Raw genomic sequence first — 20,106 nt, forward strand, 5'->3', positions numbered from 1 at the left:
TAAATAACTACAGGTGGTGAGATAAGCTGCACAATATAATTGACCTTTCAGTATATTGTTGCACACACACCATCTATTTAGCAAATGCCCTTGTTATCAACAGCAGCCTTTTAAACTCACCTGAGCTAACAGGTATGTGAGCTGGTTACTCTGCTGCGCTTAAAATTTCTTTTTTGGTTTGCTACAATGCCTTTTCTGAAACGTTGTCTCCCTCTGCTGGAACACTGACTTCTTTCATTTAATGCCTGCAGACTATAAAAGAGAAACCAACCCAAAAAGTTTGGTTGATTAGTCTGTGGCATTCTTTTAAACTGTTGCTTATGGCGGTCTCTGTGAGCTTCTCAGTGACATTCAGCCATCCAGGTATCCCGCCTGCAGTAGACGGAATGTGGCAATGGAACGCTGGCTGCGCGTGTCATAATAGGCTCTGAGCCTTTATATACCTGCGCACAGCAGCAGCCACCTTCAGTCTGCTGCTGGACAGCCAGCAGCAGCAGCAGCAGCAGGAGAGGTAATTAATCAGCAACCCTCCTGCTAAGGGTAGACAGCTGCTCGTTCCACACCCCCCCCCCGCCTTAATTGGTTCTCCTCCCTTCCAACGGTGTTGAGGCGGGTGGGAACAGCCGGGGGTTGAGGGTACTGTGCTAAAAGAGGTGGAGTTATGCAGATCTAAAACGCGTGGATTGCAGCAGCAGCAAGCCGAAAAGTGCAGGCATGTGAGGGATCTAGAGGTTGACAGCATGTCTTCTTAACGGGAGTCCAGGTGGCCATCTCCACAAATGGACTTTTCAGAATCCTTGGGTGGCACCGTAGTCGGAAACCAATTCTGGTTATCGCTTCTCGGCCTTTTGGCTAAGATCAAGTGTAGTATCTGTTCTTATCAGTTTAATATCTGATACGTCCCCTATCTGGGGACCATATATTAAATGGATTTTTAGAACAGGGAGATGGAAAAAGAGCTTGCTCTGTCCACTCCACGCATTGACCTGGTATTGCAGTATCTCCAGGACCGGTGCACCCCTTCTTTAATGCAGTTTCTAAAATCAGAAAGAATTGAATTCAATGCTTTTTGTTCATTTGGCTTGTTTGTCGGATTTTGGGATGGACTCTTTGGCTTTGCTTTTCTTCTCCTCATTGGATTTTTCATGTTAAAAGTTGCAGAAGCCAGATGACAAGCTCATTTTGGTTCAACTTCAGCAACTGTGCATTGCATTGCCATGTAATGTAATGCAATGCTATCTATCTAGCTCTCCCTCTATACTTCCTTTTGGATAAACAGACATATTAGGCAAGCATTTTGGAGCTTTCACCTAAATAACTACAGGTGGTGAGATAAGCTGCACAATATAATTGACCTTTCAGTATATTGTTGCACACACACCATCTATTTAGCAAATGCCCTTGTTATCAACAGCAGCCTTTTAAACTCACCTGAGCTAACAGGTATGTGAGCTGGTTACTCTGCTGCGCTTAAAATTTCTTTTTTGGTTTGCTACAATGCCTTTTCTGAAACGTTGTCTCCCTCTGCTGGAACACTGACTTCTTTCATTTAATGCCTGCAGACTATAAAAGAGAAACCAACCCAAAAAGTTTGGTTGATTAGTCTGTGGCATTCTTTTAAACTGTTGCTTATGGCGGTCTCTGTGAGCTTCTCAGTGACATTCAGCCATCCAGGTATCCCGCCTGCAGTAGACGGAATGTGGCAATGGAACGCTGGCTGCGCGTGTCATAATAGGCTCTGAGCCTTTATATACCTGCGCACAGCAGCAGCCACCTTCAGTCTGCTGCTGGACAGCCAGCAGCAGCAGCAGCAGCAGGAGAGGTAATTAATCAGCAACCCTCCTGCTAAGGGTAGACAGCTGCTCGTTCCACCCCCCCCCCCCCGCCTTAATTGGTTCTCCTCCCTTCCAACGGTGTTGAGGCGGGTGGGAACAGCCGGGGGTTGAGGGTACTGTGCTAAAAGAGGTGGAGTTATGCAGATCTAAAACGCGTGGATTGCAGCAGCAGCAAGCCGAAAAGTGCAGGCATGTGAGGGATCTAGAGGTTGACAGCATGTCTTCTTAACGGGAGTCCAGGTGGCCATCTCCACAAATGGACTTTTCAGAATCCTTGGGTGGCACCGTAGTCGGAAACCAATTCTGGTTATCGCTTCTCGGCCTTTTGGCTAAGATCAAGTGTAGTATCTGTTCTTATCAGTTTAATATCTGATACGTCCCCTATCTGGGGACCATATATTAAATGGATTTTTAGAACAGGGAGATGGAAAAAGAGCTTGCTCTGTCCACTCCACGCATTGACCTGGTATTGCAGTATCTCCAGGACCGGTGCACCCCTTCTTTAATGCAGTTTCTAAAATCAGAAAGAATTGAATTCAATGCTTTTTGTTCATTTGGCTTGTTTGTCGGATTTTGGGATGGACTCTTTGGCTTTGCTTTTCTTCTCCTCATTGGATTTTTCATGTTAAAAGTTGCAGAAGCCAGATGACAAGCTCATTTTGGTTCAACTTCAGCAACTGTGCATTGCATTGCCATGTAATGTAATGCAATGCTATCTATCTAGCTCTCCCTCTATACTTCCTTTTGGATAAACAGACATATTAGGCAAGCATTTTGGAGCTTTCACCTAAATAACTACAGGTGGTGAGATAAGCTGCACAATATAATTGACCTTTCAGTATATTGTTGCACACACACCATCTATTTAGCAAATGCCCTTGTTATCAACAGCAGCCTTTTAAACTCACCTGAGCTAACAGGTATGTGAGCTGGTTACTCTGCTGCGCTTAAAATTTCTTTTTTGGTTTGCTACAATGCCTTTTCTGAAACGTTGTCTCCCTCTGCTGGAACACTGACTTCTTTCATTTAATGCCTGCAGACTATAAAAGAGAAACCAACCCAAAAAGTTTGGTTGATTAGTCTGTGGCATTCTTTTAAACTGTTGCTTATGGCGGTCTCTGTGAGCTTCTCAGTGACATTCAGCCATCCAGGTATCCCGCCTGCAGTAGACGGAATGTGGCAATGGAACGCTGGCTGCGCGTGTCATAATAGGCTCTGAGCCTTTATATACCTGCGCACAGCAGCAGCCACCTTCAGTCTGCTGCTGGACAGCCAGCAGCAGCAGCAGCAGCAGGAGAGGTAATTAATCAGCAACCCTCCTGCTAAGGGTAGACAGCTGCTCGTTCCACCCCCCCCCCCGCCTTAATTGGTTCTCCTCCCTTCCAACGGTGTTGAGGCGGGTGGGAACAGCCGGGGGTTGAGGGTGCTGTGCTAATAGAGGTGGAGTTATGCAGATCTAAAACGCGTGGATTGCAGCAGCAGCAAGCCGAAAAGTGCAGGCATGTGAGGGATCTAGAGGTTGACAGCATGTCTTCTTAACGGGAGTCCAGGTGGCCATCTCCACAAATGGACTTTTCAGAATCCTTGGGTGGCACCGTAGTCGGAAACCAATTCTGGTTATCGCTTCTCGGCCTTTTGGCTAAGATCAAGTGTAGTATCTGTTCTTATCAGTTTAATATCTGATACGTCCCCTATCTGGGGACCATATATTAAATGGATTTTTAGAACAGGGAGATGGAAAAAGAGCTTGCTCTGTCCACTCCACGCATTGACCTGGTATTGCAGTATCTCCAGGACCGGTGCACCCCTTCTTTAATGCAGTTTCTAAAATCAGAAAGAATTGAATTCAATGCTTTTTGTTCATTTGGCTTGTTTGTCGGATTTTGGGATGGACTCTTTGGCTTTGCTTTTCTTCTCCTCATTGGATTTTTCATGTTAAAAGTTGCAGAAGCCAGATGACAAGCTCATTTTGGTTCAACTTCAGCAACTGTGCATTGCATTGCCATGTAATGTAATGCAATGCTATCTATCTAGCTCTCCCTCTATACTTCCTTTTGGATAAACAGACATATTAGGCAAGCATTTTGGAGCTTTCACCTAAATAACTACAGGTGGTGAGATAAGCTGCACAATATAATTGACCTTTCAGTATATTGTTGCACACACACCATCTATTTAGCAAATGCCCTTGTTATCAACAGCAGCCTTTTAAACTCACCTGAGCTAACAGGTATGTGAGCTGGTTACTCTGCTGCGCTTAAAATTTCTTTTTTGGTTTGCTACAATGCCTTTTCTGAAACGTTGTCTCCCTCTGCTGGAACACTGACTTCTTTCATTTAATGCCTGCAGACTATAAAAGAGAAACCAACCCAAAAAGTTTGGTTGATTAGTCTGTGGCATTCTTTTAAACTGTTGCTTATGGCGGTCTCTGTGAGCTTCTCAGTGACATTCAGCCATCCAGGTATCCCGCCTGCAGTAGACGGAATGTGGCAATGGAACGCTGGCTGCGCGTGTCATAATAGGCTCTGAGCCTTTATATACCTGCGCACAGCAGCAGCCACCTTCAGTCTGCTGCTGGACAGCCAGCAGCAGCAGCAGCAGGAGAGGTAATTAATCAGCAACCCTCCTGCTAAGGGTAGACAGCTGCTCGTTCCACCCCCCCCCGCCTTAATTGGTTCTCCTCCCTTCCAACGGTGTTGAGGCGGGTGGGAACAGCCGGGGGTTGAGGGTACTGTGCTAAAAGAGGTGGAGTTATGCAGATCTAAAACGCGTGGATTGCAGCAGCAGCAAGCCGAAAAGTGCAGGCATGTGAGGGATCTAGAGGTTGACAGCATGTCTTCTTAACGGGAGTCCAGGTGGCCATCTCCACAAATGGACTTTTCAGAATCCTTGGGTGGCACCGTAGTCGGAAACCAATTCTGGTTATCGCTTCTCGGCCTTTTGGCTAAGATCAAGTGTAGTATCTGTTCTTATCAGTTTAATATCTGATACGTCCCCTATCTGGGGACCATATATTAAATGGATTTTTAGAACAGGGAGATGGAAAAAGAGCTTGCTCTGTCCACTCCACGCATTGACCTGGTATTGCAGTATCTCCAGGACCGGTGCACCCCTTCTTTAATGCAGTTTCTAAAATCAGAAAGAATTGAATTCAATGTTTTTTGTTCATTTGGCTTGTTTGTCGGATTTTGGGATGGACTCTTTGGCTTTGCTTTTCTTCTCCTCATTGGATTTTTCATGTTAAAAGTTGCAGAAGCCAGATGACAAGCTCATTTTGGTTCAACTTCAGCAACTGTGCATTGCATTGCCATGTAATGTAATGCAATGCTATCTATCTAGCTCTCCCTCTATACTTCCTTTTGGATAAGCAGACATATTAGGCAAGCATTTTGGAGCTTTCACCTAAATAACTACAGGTGGTGAGATAAGCTGCACAATATAATTGACCTTTCAGTATATTGTTGCACACACACCATCTATTTAGCAAATGCCCTTGTTATCAACAGCAGCCTTTTAAACTCACCTGAGCTAACAGGTATGTGAGCTGGTTACTCTGCTGCGCTTAAAATTTCTTTTTTGGTTTGCTACAATGCCTTTTCTGAAACGTTGTCTCCCTCTGCTGGAACACTGACTTCTTTCATTTAATGCCTGCAGACTATAAAAGAGAAACCAACCCAAAAAGTTTGGTTGATTAGTCTGTGGCATTCTTTTAAACTGTTGCTTATGGCGGTCTCTGTGAGCTTCTCAGTGACATTCAGCCATCCAGGTATCCCGCCTGCAGTAGACGGAATGTGGCAATGGAACGCTGGCTGCGCGTGTCATAATAGGCTCTGAGCCTTTATATACCTGCGCACAGCAGCAGCCACCTTCAGTCTGCTGCTGGACAGCCAGCAGCAGCAGCAGCAGCAGGAGAGGTAGTTAATCAGCAACCCTCCTGCTAAGGGTAGACAGCTGCTCGTTCCACCCCCCCCCCGCCTTAATTGGTTCTCCTCCCTTCCAACGGTGTTGAGGCGGGTGGGAACAGCCGGGGGTTGAGGGTACTGTGCTAAAAGAGGTGGAGTTATGCAGATCTAAAACGCGTGGATTGCAGCAGCAGCAAGCCGAAAAGTGCAGGCATGTGAGGGATCTAGAGGTTGACAGCATGTCTTCTTAACGGGAGTCCAGGTGGCCATCTCCACAAATGGACTTTTCAGAATCCTTGGGTGGCACCGTAGTCGGAAACCAATTCTGGTTATCGCTTCTCGGCCTTTTGGCTAAGATCAAGTGTAGTATCTGTTCTTATCAGTTTAATATCTGATACGTCCCCTATCTGGGGACCATATATTAAATGGATTTTTAGAACAGGGAGATGGAAAAAGAGCTTGCTCTGTCCACTCCATGCATTGACCTGGTATTGCAGTATCTCCAGGACCGGTGCACCCCTTCTTTAATGCAGTTTCTAAAATCAGAAAGAATTGAATTCAATGCTTTTTGTTCATTTGGCTTGTTTGTCGGATTTTGGGATGGACTCTTTGGCTTTGCTTTTCTTCTCCTCATTGGATTTTTCATGTTAAAAGTTGCAGAAGCCAGATGACAAGCTCATTTTGGTTCAACTTCAGCAACTGTGCATTGCATTGCCATGTAATGTAATGCAATGCTATCTATCTAGCTCTCCCTCTATACTTCCTTTTGGATAAACAGACATATTAGGCAAGCATTTTGGAGCTTTCACCTAAATAACTACAGGTGGTGAGATAAGCTGCACAATATAATTGACCTTTCAGTATATTGTTGCACACACACCATCTATTTAGCAAATGCCCTTGTTATCAACAGCAGCCTTTTAAACTCACCTGAGCTAACAGGTATGTGAGCTGGTTACTCTGCTGCGCTTAAAATTTCTTTTTTGGTTTGCTACAATGCCTTTTCTGAAACGTTGTCTCCCTCTGCTGGAACATTGACTTCTTTCATTTAATGCCTGCAGACTATAAAAGAGAAACCAACCCAAAAAGTTTGGTTGATTAGTCTGTGGCATTCTTTTAAACTGTTGCTTATGGCGGTCTCTGTGAGCTTCTCAGTGACATTCAGCCATCCAGGTATCCCGCCTGCAGTAGACGGAATGTGGCAATGGAACGCTGGCTGCGCGTGTCATAATAGGCTCTGAGCCTTTATATACCTACGCACAGCAGCAGCCACCTTCAGTCTGCTGCTGGACAGCCAGCAGCAGCAGCAGCAGCAGGAGAGGTAATTAATCAGCAACCCTCCTGCTAAGGGTAGACAGCTGCTCGTTCCACCCCCCCCCCGCCTTAATTGGTTCTCCTCCCTTCCAACGGTGTTGAGGCGGGTGGGAACAGCCGGGGGTTGAGGGTACTGTGCTAAAAGAGGTGGAGTTATGCAGATCTAAAACGCGTGGATTGCAGCAGCAGCAAGCCGAAAAGTGCAGGCATGTGAGGGATCTAGAGGTTGACAGCATGTCTTCTTAACGGGAGTCCAGGTGGCCATCTCCACAAATGGACTTTTCAGAATCCTTGGGTGGCACCGTAGTCGGAAACCAATTCTGGTTATCGCTTCTCGGCCTTTTGGCTAAGATCAAGTGTAGTATCTGTTCTTATCAGTTTAATATCTGATACGTCCCCTATCTGGGGACCATATATTAAATGGATTTTTAGAACAGGGAGATGGAAAAAGAGCTTGCTCTGTCCACTCCACGCATTGACCTGGTATTGCAGTATCTCCAGGACCGGTGCACCCCTTCTTTAATGCAGTTTCTAAAATCAGAAAGAATTGAATTCAATGCTTTTTGTTCATTTGGCTTGTTTGTCGGATTTTGGGATGGACTCTTTGGCTTTGCTTTTCTTCTCCTCATTGGATTTTTCATGTTAAAAGTTGCAGAAGCCAGATGACAAGCTCATTTTGGTTCAACTTCAGCAACTGTGAATTGCATTGCCATGTAATGTAATGCAATGCTATCTATCTAGCTCTCCCTCTATACTTCCTTTTGGATAAACAGACATATTAGGCAAGCATTTTGGAGCTTTCACCTAAATAACTACAGGTGGTGAGATAAGCTGCACAATATAATTGACCTTTCAGTATATTGTTGCACACACACCATCTATTTAGCAAATGCCCTTGTTATCAACAGCAGCCTTTTAAACTCACCTGAGCTAACAGGTATGTGAGCTGGTTACTCTGCTGCGCTTAAAATTTCTTTTTTGGTTTGCTACAATGCCTTTTCTGAAACATTGTCTCCCTCTGCTGGAACACTGACTTCTTTCATTTAATGCCTGCAGACTGTAAAAGAGAAACCAACCCAAAAAGTTTGGTTGATTAGTCTGTGGCATTCTTTTAAACTGTTGCTTATGGCGGTCTCTGTGAGCTTCTCAGTGACATTCAGCCATCCAGGTATCCCGCCTGCAGTAGACGGAATGTGGCAATGGAACGCTGGCTGCGCGTGTCATAATAGGCTCTGAGCCTTTATATACCTGCGCACAGCAGCAGCCACCTTCAGTCTGCTGCTGGACAGCCAGCAGCAGCAGCAGCAGCAGGAGAGGTAATTAATCAGCAACCCTCCTGCTAAGGGTAGACAGCTGCTCGTTCCACCCCCCCCCCGCCTTAATTGGTTCTCCTCCCTTCCAACGGTGTTGAGGCGGGTGGGAACAGCCGGGGGTTGAGGGTACTGTGCTAAAAGAGGTGGAGTTATGCAGATCTAAAATGCGTGGATTGCAGCAGCAGCAAGCCGAAAAGTGCAGGCATGTGAGGGATCTAGAGGTTGACAGCATGTCTTCTTAACGGGAGTCCAGGTGGCCATCTCCACAAATGGACTTTTCAGAATCCTTGGGTGGCACCGTAGTCGGAAACCAATTCTGGTTATCGCTTCTCGGCCTTTTGGCTAAGATCAAGTGTAGTATCTGTTCTTATCAGTTTAATATCTGATACGTCCCCTATCTGGGGACCATATATTAAATGGATTTTTAGAACAGGGAGATGGAAAAAGAGCTTGCTCTGTCCACTCCACGCATTGACCTGGTATTGCAGTATCTCCAGGACCGGTGCACCCCTTCTTTAATGCAGTTTCTAAAATCAGAAAGAATTGAATTCAATGCTTTTTGTTCATTTGGCTTGTTTGTCGGATTTTGGGATGGACTCTTTGGCTTTGCTTTTCTTCTCCTCATTGGATTTTTCATGTTAAAAGTTGCAGAAGCCAGATGACAAGCTCATTTTGGTTCAATCTCAGCAACTGTGCATTGCATTGCCATGTAATGTAATGCAATGCTATCTATCTAGCTCTCCCTCTATACTTCCTTTTGGATAAACAGACATATTAGGCAAGCATTTTGGAGCTTTCACCTAAATAACTACAGGTGGTGAGATAAGCTGCACAATATAATTGACCTTTCAGTATATTGTTGCACACACACCATCTATTTAGCAAATGCCCTTGTTATCAACAGCAGCCTTTTAAACTCACCTGAGCTAACAGGTATGTGAGCTGGTTACTCTGCTGCGCTTAAAATTTCTTTTTTGGTTTGCTACAATGCCTTTTCTGAAACGTTGTCTCCCTCTGCTGGAACACTGACTTCTTTCATTTAATGCCTGCAGACTATAAAAGAGAAACCAACCCAAAAAGTTTGGTTGATTAGTCTGTGGCATTCTTTTAAACTGTTGCTTATGGCGGTCTCTGTGAGCTTCTCAGTGACATTCAGCCATCCAGGTATCCCGCCTGCAGTAGACGGAATGTGGCAATGGAACGCTGGCTGCGCGTGTCATAATAGGCTCTGAGCCTTTATATACCTGCGCACAGCAGCAGCCACCTTCAGTCTGCTGCTGGACAGCCAGCAGCAGCAGCAGCAGCAGGAGAGGTAATTAATCAGCAACCCTCCTGCTAAGGGTAGACAGCTGCTCGTTCCACCCCCCCCCCCCCGCCTTAATTGGTTCTCCTCCCTTCCAACGGTGTTGAGGCGGGTGGGAACAGCCGGGGGTTGAGGGTACTGTGCTAAAAGAGGTGGAGTTATGCAGATCTAAAACGCGTGGATTGCAGCAGCAGCAAGCCGAAAAGTGCAGGCATGTGAGGGATCTAGAGGTTGACAGCATGTCTTCTTAACGGGAGTCCAGGTGGCCATCTCCACAAATGGACTTTTCAGAATCCTTGGGTGGCACCGTAGTCGGAAACCAATTCTGGTTATCGCTTCTCGGCCTTTTGGCTAAGATCAAGTGTAGTATCTGTTCTTATCAGTTTAATATCTGATACGTCCCCTATCTGGGGACCATATATTAAATGGATTTTTAGAACAGGGAGATGGAAAAAGAGCTTGCTCTGTCCACTCCACGCATTGACCTGGTATTGCAGTATCTCCAGGACCGGTGCACCCCTTCTTTAATGCAGTTTCTAAAATCAGAAAGAATTGAATTCAATGCTTTTTGTTCATTTGGCTTGTTTGTCGGATTTTGGGATGGACTCTTTGGCTTTGCTTTTCTTCTCCTCATTGGATTTTTCATGTTAAAAGTTGCAGAAGCCAGATGACAAGCTCATTTTGGTTCAACTTCAGCAACTGTGCATTGCATTGCCATGTAATGTAATGCAATGCTATCTATCTAGCTCTCCCTCTATACTTCCTTTTGGATAAACAGACATATTAGGCAAGCATTTTGGATCTTTCACCTAAATAACTACAGGTGGTGAGATAAGCTGCACAATATAATTGACCTTTCAGTATATTGTTGCACACACACCATCTATTTAGCAAATGCCCTTGTTATCAACAGCAGCCTTTTAAACTCACCTGAGCTAACAGGTATGTGAGCTGGTTACTCTTCTTGCGCTTAAAATTTCTTTTTTGGTTTGCTACAATGCCTTTTCTGAAACGTTGTCTCCCTCTGCTGGAACACTGACTTCTTTCATTTAATGCCTGCAGACTATAAAAGAGAAACCAACCCAAAAAGTTTGGTTGATTAGTCTGTGGCATTCTTTTAAACTGTTGCTTATGGCGGTCTCTGTGAGCTTCTCAGTGACATTCAGCCATCCAGGTATCCCGCCTGCAGTAGACGGAATGTGGCAATGGAACGCTGGCTGCGCGTGTCATAATAGGCTCTGAGCCTTTATATACCTGCGCACAGCAGCAGCCACCTTCAGTCTGCTGCTGGACAGCCAGCAGCAGCAGCAGCAGGAGAGGTAATTAATCAGCAACCCTCCTGCTAAGGGTAGACAGCTGCTCGTTCCACCCCCCCCCCGCCTTAATTGGTTCTCCTCCCTTCCAACGGTGTTGAGGCGGGTGGGAACAGCCGGGGGTTGAGGGTACTGTGCTAAAAGAGGTGGAGTTATGCAGATCTAAAACGCGTGGATTGCAGCAGCAGCAAGCCGAAAAGTGCAGGCATGTGAGGGATCTAGAGGTTGACAGCATGTCTTCTTAACGGGAGTCCAGGTGGCCATCTCCACAAATGGACTTTTCAGAATCCTTGGGTGGCACCGTAGTCGGAAACCAATTCTGGTTATCGCTTCTCGGCCTTTTGGCTAAGATCAAGTGTAGTATCTGTTCTTATCAGTTTAATATCTGATACGTCCCCTATCTGGGGACCATATATTAAATGGATTTTTAGAACAGGGAGATGGAAAAAGAGCTTGCTCTGTCCACTCCACGCATTGACCTGGTATTGCAGTATCTCCAGGACCGGTGCACCCCTTCTTTAATGCAGTTTCTAAAATCAGAAAGAATTGAATTCAATGCTTTTTGTTCATTTGGCTTGTTTGTCGGATTTTGGGATGGACTCTTTGGCTTTGCTTTTCTTCTCCTCATTGGATTTTTCATGTTAAAAGTTGCAGAAGCCAGATGACAAGCTCATTTTGGTTCAACTTCAGCAACTGTGCATTGCATTGCCATGTAATGTAATGCAATGCTATCTATCTAGCTCTCCCTCTATACTTCCTTTTGGATAAACAGACATATTAGGCAAGCATTTTGGAGCTTTCACCTAAATAACTACAGGTGGTGAGATAAGCTGCACAATATAATTGACCTTTCAGTATATTGTTGCACACACACCATCTATTTAGCAAATGCCCTTGTTATCAACAGCAGCCTTTTAAACTCACCTGAGCTAACAGGTATGTGAGCTGGTTACTCTGCTGCGCTTAAAATTTCTTTTTTGGTTTGCTACAATGCCTTTTCTGAAACGTTGTCTCCCTCTGCTGGAACACTGACTTCTTTCATTTAATGCCTGCAGACTATAAAAGAGAAACCAACCCAAAAAGTTTGGTTGATTAGTCTGTGGCATTCTTTTAAACTGTTGCTTATGGCGGTCTCTGTGAGCTTCTCAGTGACATTCAGCCATCCAGGTATCCCGCCTGCAGTAGACGGAATGTGGCAATGGAACGCTGGCTGCGCGTGTCATAATAGGCTCTGAGCCTTTATATACCTGCGCACAGCAGCAGCCACCTTCAGTCTGCTGCTGGACAGCCAGCAGCAGCAGCAGCAGGAGAGGTAATTAATCAGCAACCCTCCTGCTAAGGGTAGACAGCTGCTCGTTCCACCCCCCCCCCCGCCTTAATTGGTTCTCCTCCCTTCCAATGGTGTTGAGGCGGGTGGGAACAGCCGGGGGTTGAAGGTACTGTGCTAAAAGAGGTGGAGTTATGCAGATCTAAAACGCGTGGATTGCAGCAGCAGCAAGCCGAAAAGTGCAGGCATGTGAGGGATCTAGAGGTTGACAGCATGTCTTCTTAACGGGAGTCCAGGTGGCCATCTCCACAAATGGACTTTTCAGAATCCTTGGGTGGCACCATAGTCGGAAACCAATTCTGGTTATCGCTTCTCGGCCTTTTGGCTAAGATCAAGTGTAGTATCTGTTCTTATCAGTTTAATATCTGATACGTCCCCTATCTGGGGACCATATATTAAATGGATTTTTAGAACAGGGAGATGGAAAAAGAGCTTGCTCTGTCCACTCCACGCATTGACCTGGTATTGCAGTATCTCCAGGACCGGTGCACCCCTTCTTTAATGCAGTTTCTAAAATCAGAAAGAATTGAATTCAATGCTTTTTGTTCATTTGGCTTGTTTGTCGGATTTTGGGATGGACTCTTTGGCTTTGCTTTTCTTCTCCTCATTGGATTTTTCATGTTAAAAGTTGCAGAAGCCAGATGACAAGCTCATTTTGGTTCAACTTCAGCAACTGTGCATTGCATTGCCATGTAATGTAATGCAATGCTATCTATCTAGCTCTCCCTCTATACTTCCTTTTGGATAAACAGACATATTACGCAAGCATTTTGGAGCTTTCACCTAAATAACTACAGGTGGTGAGATAAGCTGCACAATATAATTGACCTTTCAGTATATTGTTGCACACACACCATCTATTTAGCAAATGCCCTTGATATCAACAGCAGCCTTTTAAACTCACCTGAGCTAACAGGTATGTGAGCTGGTTACTCTGCTGCGCTTAAAATTTCTTTTTTGCTTTGCTACAATGCCTTTTCTGAAACGTTGTCTCCCTCTGCTGGAACACTGACTTCTTTCATTTAATGCCTGCAGACTATAAAAGAGAAACCAACCCAAAAAGTTTGGTTGATTAGTCTGTGGCATTCTTTTAAACTGTTGCTTATGGCGGTCTCTGTGAGCTTCTCAGTGACATTCAGCCATCCAGGTATCCCGCCTGCAGTAGACGGAATGTGGCAATGGAACGCTGGCTGCGCGTGTCATAATAGGCTCTGAGCCTTTATATACCTGCGCACAGCAGCAGCCACCTTCAGTCTGCTGCTGGACAGCCAGCAGCAGCAGCAGCAGCAGGAGAGGTAATTAATCAGCAACCCTCCTGCTAAGGGTAGACAGCTGCTCGTTCCACCCCCCCCCCGCCTTAATTGGTTCTCCTCCCTTCCAACGGTGTTGAGGCGGGTGGGAACAGCCGGGGGTTGAGGGTACTGTGCTAAAAGAGGTGGAGTTATGCAGATCTAAAACGCGTGGATTGCAGCAGCAGCAAGCCGAAAAGTGCAGGCATGTGAGGGATCTAGAGGTTGACAGCATGTCTTCTTAACGGGAGTCCAGGTGGCCATCTCCACAAATGGACTTTTCAGAATCCTTGGGTGGCACCGTAGTCGGAAACCAATTCTGGTTATCGCTTCTCGGCCTTTTGGCTAAGATCAAGTGTAGTATCTGTTCTTATCAGTTTAATATCTGATACGTCCCCTATCTGGGGACCATATATTAAATGGATTTTTAGAACAGGGAGATGGAAAAAGAGCTTGCTCTGTCCACTCCACGCATTGACCTGGTATTGCAGTATCTCCAGGACCGGTGCACCCCTTCTTTAATGCAGTTTCTAAAATCAGAAAGAATTGAATTCAATGCTTTTTGTTCATTTGGCTTGTTTGTCGGATTTTGGGATGGACTCTTTGGCTTTGCTTTTCTTCTCCTCATTGGATTTTTCATGTTAAAAGTTGCAGAAGCCAGATGACAAGCTCATTTTGGTTCAACTTCAGCAACTGTGCATTGCATTGCCATGTAATGTAATGCAATGCTATCTATCTAGCTCTCCCTCTATACTTCCTTTTGGATAAACAGACATATTAGGCAAGCATTTTGGAGCTTTCACCTAAATAACTACAGGTGGTGAGATAAGCTGCACAATATAATTGACCTTTCAGTATATTGTTGCACACACACCATCTATTTAGCAAATGCCCTTGTTATCAACAGCAGCCTTTTAAACTCACCTGAGCTAACAGGTATGTGAGCTGGTTACTCTGCTGCGCTTAAAATTTCTTTTTTGGTTTGCTACAATGCCTTTTCTGAAACGTTGTCTCCCTCTGCTGGAACACTGACTTCTTTCATTTAATGCCTGCAGACTATAAAAGAGAAACCAACCCAAAAAGTTTGGTTGATTAGTCTGTGGCATTCTTTTAAACTGTTGCTTATGGCGGTCTCTGTGAGCTTCTCAGTGACATTCAGCCATCCAGGTATCCCGCCTGCAGTAGACGGAATGTGGCAATGGAACGCTGGCTGCGCGTGTCATAATAGGCTCTGAGCCTTTATATACCTGCGCACAGCAGCAGCCACCTTCAGTCTGCTGCTGGACAGCCAGCAGCAGCAGCAGCAGCAGGAGAGGTAATTAATCAGCAACCCTCCTGCTAAGGGTAGACAGCTGCTCGTTCCACCCCCCCCCCCCCCGCCTTAATTGGTTCTCCTCCCTTCCAACGGTGTTGAGGCGGGTGGGAACAGCCGGGGGTTGAGGGTACTGTGCTAAAAGAGGTGGAGTTATGCAGATCTAAAACGCGTGGATTGCAGCAGCAGCAAGCCGAAAAGTGCAGGCATGTGAGGGATCTAGAGGTTGACAGCATGTCTTCTTAACGGGAGTCCAGGTGGCCATCTCCACAAATGGACTTTTCAGAATCCTTGGGTGGCACCGTAGTCGGAAACCAATTCTGGTTATCGCTTCTCGGCCTTTTGGCTAAGATCAAGTGTAGTATCTGTTCTTATCAGTTTAATATCTGATACGTCCCCTATCTGGGGACCATATATTAAATGGATTTTTAGAACAGGGAGATGGAAAAAGAGCTTGCTCTGTCCACTCCACGCATTGACCTGGTATTGCAGTATCTCCAGGACCGGTGCACCCCTTCTTTAATGCAGTTTCTAAAATCAGAAAGAATTGAATTCAATGCTTTTTGTTCATTTGGCTTGTTTGTCGGATTTTGGGATGGACTCTTTGGCTTTGCTTTTCTTCTCCTCATTGGATTTTTCATGTTAAAAGTTGCAGAAGCCAGATGACAAGCTCATTTTGGTTCAACTTCAGCAACTGTGCATTGCATTGCCATGTAATGTAATGCAATGCTATCTATCTAGCTCTCCCTCTATACTTCCTTTTGGATAAACAGACATATTAGGCAAGCATTTTGGAGCTTTCACCTAAATAACTACAGGTGGTGAGATAAGCTGCACAATATAATTGACCTTTCAGTATATTGTTGCACACACACCATCTATTTAGCAAATGCCCTTGTTATCAACAGCAGCCTTTTAAACTCACCTGAGCTAACAGGTATGTGAGCTGGTTACTCTGCTGCGCTTAAAATTTCTTTTTTGGTTTGCTACAATGCCTTTTCTGAAACGTTGTCTCCCTCTGCTGGAACACTGACTTCTTTCATTTAATGCCTGCAGACTATAAAAGAGAAACCAACCCAAAAAGTTTGGTTGATTAGTCTGTGGCATTCTTTTAAACTGTTGCTTATGGCGGTCTCTGTGAGCTTCTCAGTGACATTCAGCCATCCAGGTATCCCGCCTGCAGTAGACGGAATGTGGCAATGGAACGCTGGCTGCGCGTGTCATAATAGGCTCTGAGCCTTTATATACCTGCGCACAGCAGCAGCCACCTTCAGTCTGCTGCTGGACAGCCAGCAGCAGCAGCAGCAGCAGGAGAGGTAATTAATCAGCAACCCTCCTGCTAAGGGTAGACAGCTGCTCGTTCCACCCCCCCCCCCCGCCTTAATTGGTTCTCCTCCCTTCCAACGGTGTTGAGGCGGGTGGGAACAGCCGGGGGTTGAGGGTACTGTGCTAAAAGAGGTGGAGTTATGCAGATCTAAAACGCGTGGATTGCAGCAGCAGCAAGCCGAAAAGTGCAGGCATGTGAGGGATCTAGAGGTTGACAGCATGTCTTCTTAACGGGAGTCCAGGTGGCCATCTCCACAAATGGACTTTTCAGAATCCTTGGGTGGCACCGTAGTCGGAAACCAATTCTGGTTATCGCTTCTCGGCCTTTTGGCTAAGATCAAGTGTAGTATCTGTTCTTATCAGTTTAATATCTGATACGTCCCCTATCTGGGGACCATATATTAAATGGATTTTTAGAACAGGGAGATGGAAAAAGAGCTTGCTCTGTCCACTCCACGCATTGACCTGGTATTGCAGTATCTCCAGGACCGGTGCACCCCTTCTTTAATGCAGTTTCTAAAATCAGAAAGAATTGAATTCAATGCTTTTTGTTCATTTGGCTTGTTTGTCGGATTTTGGGATGGACTCTTTGGCTTTGCTTTTCTTCTCCTCATTGGATTTTTCATGTTAAAAGTTGCAGAAGCCAGATGACAAGCTCATTTTGGTTCAACTTCAGCAACTGTGCATTGCATTGCCATGTAATGTAATGCAATGCTATCTATCTAGCTCTCCCTCTATACTTCCTTTTGGATAAACAGACATATTAGGCAAGCATTTTGGAGCTTTCACCTAAATAACTACAGGTGGTGAGATAAGCTGCACAATATAATTGACCTTTCAGTATATTGTTGCACACACACCATCTATTTAGCAAATGCCCTTGTTATCAACAGCAGCCTTTTAAACTCACCTGAGCTAACAGGTATGTGAGCTGGTTACTCTGCTGCGCTTAAAATTTCTTTTTTGGTTTGCTACAATGCCTTTTCTGAAACGTTGTCTCCCTCTGCTGGAACACTGACTTCTTTCATTTAATGCCTGCAGACTATAAAAGAGAAACCAACCCAAAAAGTTTGGTTGATTAGTCTGTGGCATTCTTTTAAACTGTTGCTTATGGCGGTCTCTGTGAGCTTCTCAGTGACATTCAGCCATCCAGGTATCCCGCCTGCAGTAGACGGAATGTGGCAATGGAACGCTGGCTGCGCGTGTCATAATAGGCTCTGAGCCTTTATATACCTGCGCACAGCAGCAGCCACCTTCAGTCTGCTGCTGGACAGCCAGCAGCAGCAGCAGCAGCAGGAGAGGTAATTAATCAGCAACCCTCCTGCTAAGGGTAGACAGCTGCTCGTTCCACCCCCCCCCCCCCCCGCCTTAATTGGTTCTCCTCCCTTCCAACGGTGTTGAGGCGGGTGGGAACAGCCGGGGGTTGAGGGTACTGTGCTAAAAGAGGTGGAGTTATGCAGATCTAAAACGCGTGGATTGCAGCAGCAGCAAGCCGAAAAGTGCAGGCATGTGAGGGATCTAGAGGTTGACAGCATGTCTTCTTAACGGGAGTCCAGGTGGCCATCTCCACAAATGGACTTTTCAGAATCCTTGGGTGGCACCGTAGTCGGAAACCAATTCTGGTTATCGCTTCTCGGCCTTTTGGCTAAGATCAAGTGTAGTATCTGTTCTTATCAGTTTAATATCTGATACGTCCCCTATCTGGGGACCATATATTAAATGGATTTTTAGAACAGGGAGATGGAAAAAGAGCTTGCTCTGTCCACTCCACGCATTGACCTGGTATTGCAGTATCTCCAGGGCCGGTGCACCCCTTCTTTAATGCAGTTTCTAAAATCAGAAAGAATTGAATTCAATGCTTTTTGTTCATTTGGCTTGTTTGTCGGATTTTGGGATGGACTCTTTGGCTTTGCTTTTCTTCTCCTCATTGGATTTTTCATGTTAAAAGTTGCAGAAGCCAGATGACAAGCTCATTTTGGTTCAACTTCAGCAACTGTGCATTGCATTGCCATGTAATGTAATGCAATGCTATCTATCTAGCTCTCCCGCTATACTTCCTTTTGGATAAACAGACATATTAGGCAAGCATTTTGGAGCTTTCACCTAAATAACTACAGGTGGTGAGATAAGCTGCACAATATAATTGACCTTTCAGTATATTGTTGCACACACACCATCTATTTAGCAAATGCCCTTGTTATCAACAGCAGCCTTTTAAACTCACCTGAGATAACAGGTATGTGAGCTGGTTACTCTGCTGCGCTTAAAATTTCTTTTTTGGTTTGCTACAATACCTTTTCTGAAACGTTGTCTCCCTCTGCTGGAACACTGACTTCTTTCATTTAATGCCTGCAGACTATAAAAGAGAAACCAACCCAAAAAGTTTGGTTGATTAGTCTGTGGCATTCTTTTAAACTGTTGCCTATGGCGGTCTCTGTGAGCTTCTCAGTGACATTCAGCCATCCAGGTATCCCGCCTGCAGTAGACGGAATGTGGCAATGGAACGCTGGCTGCGCGTGTCATAATAGGCTCTGAGCCTTTATATACCTGCGCACAGCAGCAGCCACCTTCAGTCTGCTGCTGGACAGCCAGCAGCAGCAGCAGCAGGAGAGGTAATTAATCAGCAACCCTCCTGCTAAGGGTAGACAGCTGCTCGTTCCACCCCCCCCCGCCTTAATTGGTTCTCCTCCCTTCCAACGGTGTTGAGGCGGGTGGGAACAGCCGGGGGTTGAGGGTACTGTGCTAAAAGAGGTGGAGTTATGCAGATCTAAAACGCGTGGATTGCAGCAGCAGCAAGCCGAAAAGTGCAGGCATGTGAGGGATCTAGAGGTTGACAGCATGTCTTCTTAACGGGAGTCCAGGTGGCCATCTCCACAAATGGACTTTTCGGAATCCTTGGGTGGCACCATAGTCGGAAACCAATTCTGGTTATCGCTTCTCGGCCTTTTGGCTAAGATCAAGTGTAGTATCTGTTCTTATCAGTTTAATATCTGATACGTCCCCTATCTGGGGACCATATATTAAATGGATTTTTAGAACAGGGAGATGGAAAAAGAGCTTGCTCTGTCCACTCCACGCATTGACCTGGTATTGCAGTATCTCCAGGACCGGTGCACCCCTTCTTTAATGCAGTTTCTAAAATCAGAAAGAATTGAATTCAATGCTTTTTGTTCATTTGGCTTGTTTGTCGGATTTTGGGATGGACTCTTTGGCTTTGCTTTTCTTCTCCTCATTGGATTTTTCATGTTAAAAGTTGCAGAAGCCAGATGACAAGCTCATTTTGGTTCAACTTCAGCAACTGTGCATTGCATTGCCATGTAATGTAATGCAATGCTATCTATCTAGCTCTCCCTCTATACTTCCTTTTGGATAAACAGACATATTAGGCAAGCATTTTGGAGCTTTCACCTAAATAACTACAGGTGGTGAGATAAGCTGCACAATATAATTGACCTTTCAGTATATTGTTGCACACACACCATCTATTTAGCAAATGCCCTTGTTATCAACAGCAGCCTTTTAAACTCACCTGAGCTAACAGGTATGTGAGCTGGTTACTCTGCTGCGCTTAAAATTTCTTTTTTGGTTTGCTACAATGCCTTTTCTGAAACGTCTCCCTCTGCTGGAACACTGACTTCTTTCATTTAATGCCTGCAGACTATAAAAGAGAAACCAACCCAAAAAGTTTGGTTGATTAGTCTGTGGCATTCTTTTAAACTGTTGCTTATGGCGGTCTCTGTGAGCTTCTCAGTGACATTCAGCCATCCAGGTATCCCGCCTGCAGTAGACGGAATGTGGCAATGGAACGCTGGCTGCGCGTGTCATAATAGGCTCTGAGCCTTTATATACCTGCGCACAGCAGCAGCCACCTT

At 45.3% G+C, this 20,106-nt stretch overlaps 15 non-coding genes across 15 annotated transcripts; all 15 read left to right on the forward strand.

Annotated features, from left to right (window-relative positions):
• The first annotated feature begins 832 nt into the window (after positions 1 to 832).
• Positions 833 to 1,023, forward strand: LOC141180902 (U2 spliceosomal RNA). Its single transcript, XR_012256529.1, has one exon. It is a non-coding gene; the product is annotated as a U2 spliceosomal RNA (small nuclear RNA).
• Positions 1,024 to 2,144: 1,121 nt separating this feature from the next.
• LOC141180903 (U2 spliceosomal RNA) lies at positions 2,145 to 2,335 on the forward strand. Its single transcript, XR_012256530.1, has one exon. It is a non-coding gene; the product is annotated as a U2 spliceosomal RNA (small nuclear RNA).
• A 1,119-nt stretch (positions 2,336 to 3,454) lies between these two features.
• On the forward strand, positions 3,455 to 3,645 carry LOC141180904 (U2 spliceosomal RNA). Its single transcript, XR_012256531.1, has one exon. It is a non-coding gene; the product is annotated as a U2 spliceosomal RNA (small nuclear RNA).
• A 1,114-nt stretch (positions 3,646 to 4,759) lies between these two features.
• LOC141180905 (U2 spliceosomal RNA) lies at positions 4,760 to 4,950 on the forward strand. The gene has a single exon (XR_012256532.1). It is a non-coding gene; the product is annotated as a U2 spliceosomal RNA (small nuclear RNA).
• Positions 4,951 to 6,068: 1,118 nt separating this feature from the next.
• LOC141181463 (U2 spliceosomal RNA) lies at positions 6,069 to 6,259 on the forward strand. Its single transcript, XR_012257038.1, has one exon. It is a non-coding gene; the product is annotated as a U2 spliceosomal RNA (small nuclear RNA).
• A 1,118-nt stretch (positions 6,260 to 7,377) lies between these two features.
• LOC141180906 (U2 spliceosomal RNA) lies at positions 7,378 to 7,568 on the forward strand. The gene has a single exon (XR_012256533.1). It is a non-coding gene; the product is annotated as a U2 spliceosomal RNA (small nuclear RNA).
• Positions 7,569 to 8,686: 1,118 nt separating this feature from the next.
• On the forward strand, positions 8,687 to 8,877 carry LOC141180907 (U2 spliceosomal RNA). The gene has a single exon (XR_012256534.1). It is a non-coding gene; the product is annotated as a U2 spliceosomal RNA (small nuclear RNA).
• A 1,121-nt stretch (positions 8,878 to 9,998) lies between these two features.
• On the forward strand, positions 9,999 to 10,189 carry LOC141180909 (U2 spliceosomal RNA). The gene has a single exon (XR_012256536.1). It is a non-coding gene; the product is annotated as a U2 spliceosomal RNA (small nuclear RNA).
• Positions 10,190 to 11,305: 1,116 nt separating this feature from the next.
• LOC141180910 (U2 spliceosomal RNA) lies at positions 11,306 to 11,496 on the forward strand. Its single transcript, XR_012256537.1, has one exon. It is a non-coding gene; the product is annotated as a U2 spliceosomal RNA (small nuclear RNA).
• A 1,116-nt stretch (positions 11,497 to 12,612) lies between these two features.
• Positions 12,613 to 12,803, forward strand: LOC141180911 (U2 spliceosomal RNA). Its single transcript, XR_012256538.1, has one exon. It is a non-coding gene; the product is annotated as a U2 spliceosomal RNA (small nuclear RNA).
• Positions 12,804 to 13,921: 1,118 nt separating this feature from the next.
• Positions 13,922 to 14,112, forward strand: LOC141180913 (U2 spliceosomal RNA). Its single transcript, XR_012256539.1, has one exon. It is a non-coding gene; the product is annotated as a U2 spliceosomal RNA (small nuclear RNA).
• Positions 14,113 to 15,234: 1,122 nt separating this feature from the next.
• On the forward strand, positions 15,235 to 15,425 carry LOC141180914 (U2 spliceosomal RNA). Its single transcript, XR_012256540.1, has one exon. It is a non-coding gene; the product is annotated as a U2 spliceosomal RNA (small nuclear RNA).
• Positions 15,426 to 16,545: 1,120 nt separating this feature from the next.
• Positions 16,546 to 16,736, forward strand: LOC141180915 (U2 spliceosomal RNA). Its single transcript, XR_012256541.1, has one exon. It is a non-coding gene; the product is annotated as a U2 spliceosomal RNA (small nuclear RNA).
• A 1,123-nt stretch (positions 16,737 to 17,859) lies between these two features.
• Positions 17,860 to 18,050, forward strand: LOC141181486 (U2 spliceosomal RNA). The gene has a single exon (XR_012257058.1). It is a non-coding gene; the product is annotated as a U2 spliceosomal RNA (small nuclear RNA).
• A 1,114-nt stretch (positions 18,051 to 19,164) lies between these two features.
• On the forward strand, positions 19,165 to 19,355 carry LOC141180916 (U2 spliceosomal RNA). Its single transcript, XR_012256542.1, has one exon. It is a non-coding gene; the product is annotated as a U2 spliceosomal RNA (small nuclear RNA).
• Positions 19,356 to 20,106: the final 751 nt, after the last annotated feature.

Source organism: Phyllobates terribilis, unplaced genomic scaffold (genome assembly GCF_046119375.1).
Source record: "Phyllobates terribilis strain yellow unplaced genomic scaffold, ASM4611937v1 Scaffold_34__1_contigs__length_13252353, whole genome shotgun sequence".
Lineage (NCBI taxonomy): Eukaryota > Metazoa > Chordata > Amphibia > Anura > Dendrobatidae > Phyllobates > Phyllobates terribilis.